Genomic DNA, 7772 nt, shown 5'->3' on the forward strand with positions numbered 1-7772 from the left:
CAGATCGGTAAAATTATTCCATTGACTACCAAAATTTAAGTTTCAATATTAACCACCATTTAAGCTGTTTAGTCTCATTCCAAAATTGTTTATATCTCTACCAAGCTACCTTCTTTGTTTTCTACTCTTATTCAGACTCCAACCTGGCTCCCTTTGTTATATTTCTTTTATTCCTGTCCACCCAGGCAGCACTTGCCAGCTTTATACTATGACGTTATCCAAATTCCTACACTTGCACTGATGTTGCCCGAAAGCTCTGCTAACTTTTCTGGCTGTTTACTTTATCGTTTTGATTTAGCTTTTCGCTTTTTATTTTTGTATCTCAGTTGAGATCCAGCCACTGATACCCACAGCATTGTCATTTTGTTCAGTAATTTGCCCTTCATCAGTGCAAGTGTATATATATATATATAAACAAATCAGGCAAAGAACATTAATTCTAAACCGCTCGGTGATATACTGAAATTTAATTAATTAATTTGAAACGATAAAGATGAGGAAATCTGTGAGAATGAGAAAAAGTCGCCCCAACCGAGACTCGAACTCGGACCGCCTGCTTAATATGCAGATGTCCTAACCATTAGACCACTGGGGTATTCACGAGGCGGGATCTCCGAAGAGATACTTTTTATATATATAAACAAATCAGGCAAAGAACATTAATTCTAAACCGCCCGGTGATATACTGAAATTTAATTAATTAATTATGGCTCTGATTTTGCCTATGCATAGCGCTCTCAATTTGCGTATTTTGTCAATTTTTTGGCGTATTTTGGCATGATGCTCACCAACCCCACTCGCCAAGTTGGGAATAGGTACGAGTTATTTTCATTGCTCAAGTTATTATGATATAGATTTGTTTAATACCATAATATTGTTCAGAAACGTCATCTAACTTTTAAATATTTAACCTTAATTGTAGAAGTTTAAATAATACGTTTGATAAATTTTGTAACTTTATTCAGTCCTTAAATCATAGTTTTACTCTACTTGCCCTAACTGAAACTTGGGTTAAGGATTCTACCGACATCAATCTTTTAAGCATTCCAAATTACAACCTTATTTTAAATAACAGAGAACATAAAAAAGGTGGTGGTGGTGCACTTTCAACTCATTTTGATTTTAAAAGGAGATATGATCTCTCAAGCCTAATTACGTCAGCTGAATCAATTTATTGAAATTGAGAATGACTCTGGTAAAAACATTATTGCTGGACTTATATACCGTTCACCTGACACCAACGAATGAAAATTATTCATGAAGATAAAAAAAAATTGCATACTTAGCTAGTGATTTTAACATCAACCTTCTTAGTACAGATCAATATGTCCAGGATCACGTTGATAATATGTTCAGTTATTCATTTCTCAGCCTGTTATTACTAATCCAACCCGAATTACCTTGCATAGCTCTACTATTATTGATAATATCTACTGTAATATTGAATCCTTGTATCCTTCTTTCACTTCTGGAATATTTACTGTTGATTTATCCGATCATTTTCCCACATTTTGTATTAACTCGTCCTTCCATATTAAAAAAAAGTCACCTACATTTATTAAGAAACTTATTTACAATGATAGATCTAAGCAAGAATTCTTTGAAAATTTACATTAACATAAGCTGGAATGAAGTACTTGAACAAAGTGATGTAAACATAGCTCTTTCTATTTTTAATAACATACTTAACGATTGTATAAACAGACATTTTCCACTGCAAAACGTACTCTCTTAATGTAAACGAGTGATATTTCCACTCCAAATTTAGAGTGAACTGATGTTCACTCTTGAATGAGTGGTAATCCACTCCAATTTGAGCGACTGCCATAATTATTAAGCATAAAACGTACCACTCCTTCAACGAGTGTGCATGTATTCCCGCTCGAACTGTAAACACCCACCACTCGACTCCCCGGGAGTGAAAACTTTTGATCGAGGCAGCCAATCAAATGCAAGCATTTCATAACTTTTCATCGTCTTCGCGCGCGCCCGGGCCGGCCGATTGACTGTTTCTCTCTCTTTCTCCCGCCGCCGCATTCCAACGAGATGGAGGAATTTTTACACCAGATATTTGGTGAACAAGATCAACATTTAATCAGGATATTTAATGGTAAATTTACATTTAAAATGTAGCTTTTGTTACCGTGTATTGTAGAAATGATTATATTGTTTTGTAATATGTTTTATTTGCGTGTGAATCCTGGTGTGCTAACCTACCTACTGTACTAGCTAGCCTAGGCCTAGCCTAGCTAGGCCTAGCTAGTGGGAAGGGTGCTGGCAACGCGTACCCAAACCAACTCGTCCCCACCATATGCTAACTCGTATCTAGCCTATAGTAGGCGGACCCATACCCAAATTGTTTTGGCATGGGTACGGTACGACGAGTTGACCTGTCTTTATTGTTTTCACTTTATTCAACCACTCTTTATTAATTATTATTATAGGTAGACCCGGCTAGGCTACACACATGATATTTACAAATTTCACTTATTAAAATAAAACGTTTTTTTTTGTGGCCGTAACGAACAATGCGGATAGGCCTAGGCCGGATGGCCCTCTGCTGCGGCCTTATTATTATTTACTAGACCCAGGCCCTCCTAGGAGCCTGTTGTAGACCTAGCCTATTCTAGTAGGCCTATGCCTAGCTAGGCCTAGGCTAGGTAGCTAGGATACTAGGCATATATTCTGAGAAATTTATGTCATGTTTCATGTTTCTGAATAATTATTTTAAGAGTAAAATGGTACTATTAATTTACTCATTCAAGTTTACTTTGATTCTGTGAATCATTTCTCATATAGGATATAAAATAAATATTTAACAAAATAAATTTCAGAAAATTTTAGGTTGATTAGCCTAGGCCCCTACAGTAGTAATATTTTCAATGTTTCAGATTAACTTGGAATTTGAACTGATGTATTCAGGATGCAGATTCAAAATGTTAATCAAATTGAAGCCATATTACCATCTCAAGTTTGTGCAGATGCATAAATCAAAACTCAGTAAGTTTATAAAGAGTGTTAATTCTTACCTGTTTTATTTAATAACTTATTTACACTAATAGGAAGGTGTTTTGCCCAACTCTGACGTAATGTGTACCGAATATTCAATACATTTGAAAACAATTGCGAAAAAATATGCAAGTTCTTGGGTGGAAACCCACAGCCTCCAGATCATCAGGCCTCTAGACCACCGAGCTTGCGCTGATGGCTGGGGTTGAATTCGAGCCCAAGTAAGCAGCAGAAACTGTACCAACGATGATAATTGTTGTTAATTTTGTAACAACAAAGTTTTTGCGTCAGGGAATATACTCTTCCCTGTTTATACATCGATATAAAACCTTACATTGTAAAGTGTATTGATTGATTAAAAAAATATACAATAATCTTAGTACATTTTAAATAAAAAGATGGTTTACAAAATGCTAAAAACAGAAACAAACAATTACTGTAACTTTAAGTGCATTTACTGTTTTTGCAGATGATCTGGATGTGTTCAGAACAATTACCATCAATATCAAGAGGTGGGAAAAGCAAAGTCTACGATGCTTTTCATTACATTGTACAACACAAGCCAGTGAGTACTTGTTAAACGTTTTTATAATTCCATCATTAAATTGCAATAGATCTATACAAAATTTGTGTTTCATTCTTTGTAAAATACTCTTAGTATATGAAAATATTATATCTCAAAATTGAAACACAGTATGTGATTATACATTAAATGAGCCCCAATAAAATTTCATCTTCTCCTTTACTTCTCACAAGATTACTGTTGTATAAAATACCCTTTTCACAGCAGCATAATTTTGTATCTGGAGATCAAACCTGGTTAAAAACGATTTATTTTCTGCATATGTGGAAATGTGGAAGTTAAATAAGAAAAGAAGGAAGGCAACTGGGAAATGCCTTTAGCTCACACATTTTGTAAACTTGTAATGTGCAGTATACCAAATTGAAATTCAAACCACCTGATCAAAAACAAGCGTGCATTATTCATCAGTATATTAACAAGGTGATTAAAGATACAAAATTGTAGTGTTTATTATGTGATAAATAATAGACTAAAGTACCTTTTGAGTATCGGAGGATTTGTGATAAATTCATATTTTTCAGCTTTTTATACTGTATTTTTATATTTTTCAGGCTGGGACAGATGTTGACAGCTTTGCAGCAGGAAAAGACCAGCCATTTATCCTTGCATTGGGTGATGTTAAAGAACCTACAGAGTTTTTTTATTATTGTTGATGCAACATCTATTCCTGGTGGTAACATAATTGTTCAGGCAATTGATCGACTTTTTTCAAATTCATTATAATTATATTTAATGTCCATTTGCCAGTCCGCTTGTGACCTTTTTTAATTTCTTGAAGGTCTCTTATACGAAATTACAACACACATCAAACCAACTGTTAGGGAGTTATATTCCCATCTTATTCGCGATGATGAGTAACTGAGATGAAATGTTTTTGATGAATTTAAATTACCTCTTAATTATGCATTATGTATAGAGAAGAGATTTGCTTTTCAAAATAAACAAATTAATATAGCTCAATGTCAGTTTCATTTATTTGGTTGTGTACAATTGTGTTTTAAATGCATGTTTTTAAGGCTACTACCAAGTTTGGGATCTCAGAAGCAGCCTTGCAGACAGAAGATACAAGTAGAAAAAGAATATGCTAAAAATACCACTCCTAAAAAAGAGTGGTTTCCTTTCACTCTTTTATGAGTTGATTATTTTCACTCTTTTTGAAAGAGTGGGTCACTTTCACTCTTTTATGAGTGTATTATTTCCACTCTTGTTAAAAGAGTGATGAAAATGTTCACTCTTTTTAGAGTTGGTTTCACTCATTTTAGAGTGATTTGGTGACCACTCTTTTTTTCACTCCAAAACGAGTTGTCCCTCAGTTAACTCTTTGAAAGAGTGGAAGTTCACTCTAGTTTGAGTGGTTTCTCACTCTGTTACATTAAGAGAGTACTTGCGCAAACAAGCTCAAATCACCTTGGATAACTGAAGGTATAGCCAAGTCAATCAAAACCAGGCAAAAGCTGTATGCTAGATATAAAGCTTCGTCATCACCTTCACATTGGAAAAAATATTGTTGTTATAGAAACAAACTAAATATTATTAGATACAGTAAACAAGAGCACTATAACAAAGTATTTGGTAAATGTAAAGGTGATATGAAAAGTACATGGCGCGAAATCAATAATGTAATGGGTAGAAAAAGAAAAAAATTCATTCCCAGATAAACTAATAAATGGTCAATGTGAATATACTAATGACAAAGAAAAGGCCAAAGCTTTTAATTCATTTTATAAAATATTGCAAATTCTTTTTCGAATACTCCATTCAATGGCAATGTTCAACCTTACAATGATTTCCTTTAGGGTAATTTTCCTTCATCATTATTTTTCAAACCTGTATGTGAACAAGAATTAGTAACATACATCAATAATTTAAAATCAACAGTCCATATACCAAAGATATGTACATTGGCATTCGCTATACCACTAACTTTCATAATGAACATGTCTTTAGTAAAGAGTGTGGTTCCAAATGTAATAAAAATTGCGAAAGTTGTACCCATCCATAAAGGTGGTGAGGTCTCAAATATCAATAACTATAGGTTCATCTCCATCTTGCCAACTATTTCAAAACTACTTGAAAGAATAGTCTATGATCAAACTATTTCATTTCTTACAAAGTTTAACATTCTCAGCAATTCTCAGTTTGGTTTTCGTTCACAACATTCTACAATACATGCCGTCCATAATATTTTGTCTGCTATTGATAATAAACAATTTACTGTAGGAGTTTTTATTGACCTGTCAAAGGCTTTTGATTGTATTTCTCATGATATTTTAATTAATAAGCTACGTTTCTATGGTATAAGAGGTGTACCACTTCGTGGTTTGAAAACTATTTAAGTAACAGACATAAAATAATATACATCAATCAATGATATTGCCTCTGAGCTGTGGCCAGTTTCGTGTGGTGTGCCACAGGGATCCATCCTTGGTCCGCTTTTATTTCTGTTATTTATCAATGATTTAAATTATTTAAGTGACTGTGCTGAAATTGTTATGTTTGCAGATGATACTTTATTTATTAATCATAAGGACATTTACTACCAAGCTATTAATTTAATGAATCGTGAACTTAATAAAATTGCAAACTGGTTACAATCTAATAAGCTTTTGTTAAATATTCAAAAGACCAGATTTATTATTTTTCGTTCAGTAAATAAACCAATTCCTCTTAACATTCCTAAATTATATTACGGCATCAGTGAAATTGAATGAACTAAAGCAACAACATTTCTTGGCATTTTTATTGATGAATACTTATCTTTTACTTCTCATATTAATTCAATTTCATTAAAACTATCAAGAGTGTATGGTAGGTGTCCTTAATAAACCTAAACATGCCTTGCCTTCCTCCGTTTTACTATTAATTTATAAATCACTTTTTTTGTCTCATTTAATTTATATTTATGTATAACCGTTGTTTTACTTAAAAAATTAATTTAAACCGTATTTATATTTTGCAAAAAAAGAGCTTTCAGATCAGTTTATAATGTACATTACCTCCACAATTCAGCTTCTCTTTTTGTTTTATCTAATACACTTAATATGTACGACTTACAGAAAATGCTGCTTTATTTATGTTTAAGTTCAAACATAATCAACTGCCCAGGATTTTTTATACTTATTTTCAAACTTTAAGTTCAGTTCATAATTATAATACCAGAGAACAAAATTAGATTATGCTTATGATTGTTTAAATATGGAGGTTGGCAAGAATGATATTACTTTTCAAGGACCCAAAATATGGGACACTCTACCAGAAGAACCCAAAATTATTAATTTTATATCCTGTTTTAAGTCCAAATTACATGAATACCTTATTTCTACTATTATTGTTTTTTTTCTCTTTTGTGGCGCAAACACCACTTTTATTCACATTCATATTATCTCATATTACATAAAATCGTATTATTTAACTTGTAAATGTCGTTACAGTTCATAAGTAACATTTTTACATATATGAATTCTGTATTACTCCTTTTTTCATTAATTTTCGTATATTTTGTTATACACTTGACAGGATCATCATTGTCATCTATCCCGTTTTAAAATAGTTCACACATTTTCATTTGTTTGTTTTCATTTTACAACCCGGATTATACAATATATTTATATACATGATAAAAAAAACAATAATAACTCAGTACCACCAGTAACCCGTATCACTGTAATTCTTTTTTGGTTAATCGTATCAAATTAGAAATTATATTATCATAATCTTATTTCTTAAAGCTACCCATTTTTCTATACTTGTTTCTTTATTGTTATATGTTTCACATTCAATGTTATATAACATATTGCTTTTAAATGAATTCCATAAAGATTTACCCACTGGCTTATTTAGTGCAGATAACATTTTTATTCTATAAATAGTAAATGCTGCAAAAGTGTAAATATAATCTATTAGCTTATCTCCCGTTCCTAGTATTAATTGTTTAAATGATATATTATTGTGATTTAAACTTACAAAGATACTAAGCATTTTCCTCCAATATTTCTGAATTAAATCTACAACTAAAAAACAAATGATTTTCATTTTCAATTTCTCCACATTTGTCACACGTTTGTGTTTCCTTAACTTTCCACTGATACAGCCGTTTGTTGGTAGGCAGTATTCTATGTAACATCTTATAATTGAATTGTGCTAGTTTCTTATCTTTCATTTTACATACTTTCCGTAACCA

The 7772-nt window shown here is 32.2% G+C and overlaps 1 long non-coding RNA gene and 1 other non-coding gene across 2 annotated transcripts; one reads left to right on the plus strand and one right to left on the minus strand.

Moving 5' to 3' along the window:
• Nucleotides 1-523: 523 nt before the first annotated feature.
• On the minus strand, nt 524-595 carry Trnan-auu (transfer RNA asparagine (anticodon AUU)). The gene has a single exon. It is a non-coding gene; the product is annotated as a tRNA-Asn (tRNA).
• Nucleotides 596-2018: 1423 nt separating this feature from the next.
• On the plus strand, nt 2019-4879 carry LOC140043667 (uncharacterized). Its single transcript, XR_011844345.1, has 4 exons — nt 2019-2110; nt 2892-3000; nt 3479-3574; nt 4144-4879. It is a non-coding gene; the product is annotated as an uncharacterized lncRNA (long non-coding RNA).
• Nucleotides 4880-7772: the final 2893 nt, after the last annotated feature.

Source organism: Antedon mediterranea, chromosome 3 (genome assembly GCF_964355755.1).
Source record: "Antedon mediterranea chromosome 3, ecAntMedi1.1, whole genome shotgun sequence".
Lineage (NCBI taxonomy): Eukaryota > Metazoa > Echinodermata > Crinoidea > Comatulida > Antedonidae > Antedon > Antedon mediterranea.